The following is a 1,253-nucleotide window of genomic DNA, read 5'->3' as shown; positions in this document are numbered from 1 at the left end:
AGAGTGCTCTGGCATCACAGCTCACAGCAACCTTCAACTCTTAGGCTTAAGCGATTCTCTTGCCTCAACCTCCAAGTAGCTGGGACTAGAGGCACCTGCCACAATGCCCGGCTATTTTTTGGTTCTAGTTGTCATTGTCATTTGGCAGGCCTGGGCTGGATTTGAACCCGCCAGTTCTGTTGTATGTGGCTGGCGCCCTAGCTGCTTGAGCTACAAGAGCTCAGCCAGCTTTTTTTTTTTTTTTAAAAGAGACAGGGGTCTCACTCTGGCTCCAGCTATTCTAGAACTCCTATTCTAGAACACCCCACCTCAACTTGCCACAATGCTAGGATTACAGATGTGAGCCACCACTCCCAGCTTCATACACTCCTCTTGATTAGGGGGCAGAATCTGTAAATTTGTTGAGATGTCAGAGTCACAAGTCTAGGTTACTAATCAGTTTATCTTGAGTTAGCCAAAAAAGCTACCCTGGATGGCCCGACCTAATCAGGTAATGTCCTTAAAAGAGGATGAAGTGTTGCCTTGAAGAAATAAGCTACGGTATTGTGCGAGGGCCTCGGAAGAGGGATGTGGTAAGGACATGAACGCAGCCTTCAGGCCAGGGGTAGGGAACGTTCTGTATCCTTAACTACAAACTTTAGACTGAATCCAAATTTTACAAAGCAATTCCTCTTATTTTCATTAATACATTTTTGTTCGCCTTCTATATTTTTATTATTTTTAAAATGAACATATTTAAAATACTGGATAATAAAACAAGTTTCAAAAAAAAAACTTCACAGATTGACCAGCACAATTACAACATTAGTAAGCCATACAGCTAAAGTGATCACTGTTACACTCATTTAGTTCTAAATTCCCCCACCTGACTGCTGCCACTGCTACACTACCACATGAGCTGGCTGTTGAGAGTTTATGGGGGAAGGGTATACCAGTCTGTTATCAGCTTTCGACAATGGTGCACTGGGTTTATGAATTTGTGAATAGTTGTACAGCTCAACAGTATTTTTTCTTTTTTGAGACAGAGTCTTCTTTGACATGATTGGCTGAGAAGCAGACAGAATAAAAAAATACTATTGAGGGCGGCGCCTGTGGCTCAGTGAGTAGGGCGCCGGCCCCGTAAACTGAGGGTGGTGGGTTTGAACCCAGCGCCAGCCAAACTGCAACAAACAATAGCCGGGTATTGTGGTGGGCGCCTGTGGTCGGGAGGCTGAGGCAAGAGAATAGCCTACGCCCAAGAGCTGGAGGTTGCT

This window comes from Otolemur garnettii, unplaced genomic scaffold (genome assembly GCF_000181295.1).
Source record: "Otolemur garnettii isolate 467f Iridium unplaced genomic scaffold, OtoGar3 scaffold00011, whole genome shotgun sequence".
Lineage (NCBI taxonomy): Eukaryota > Metazoa > Chordata > Mammalia > Primates > Galagidae > Otolemur > Otolemur garnettii.
The sequence above is the reverse complement of the archived record's forward strand: the minus strand, read 5'-3'. Positions refer to the sequence as shown.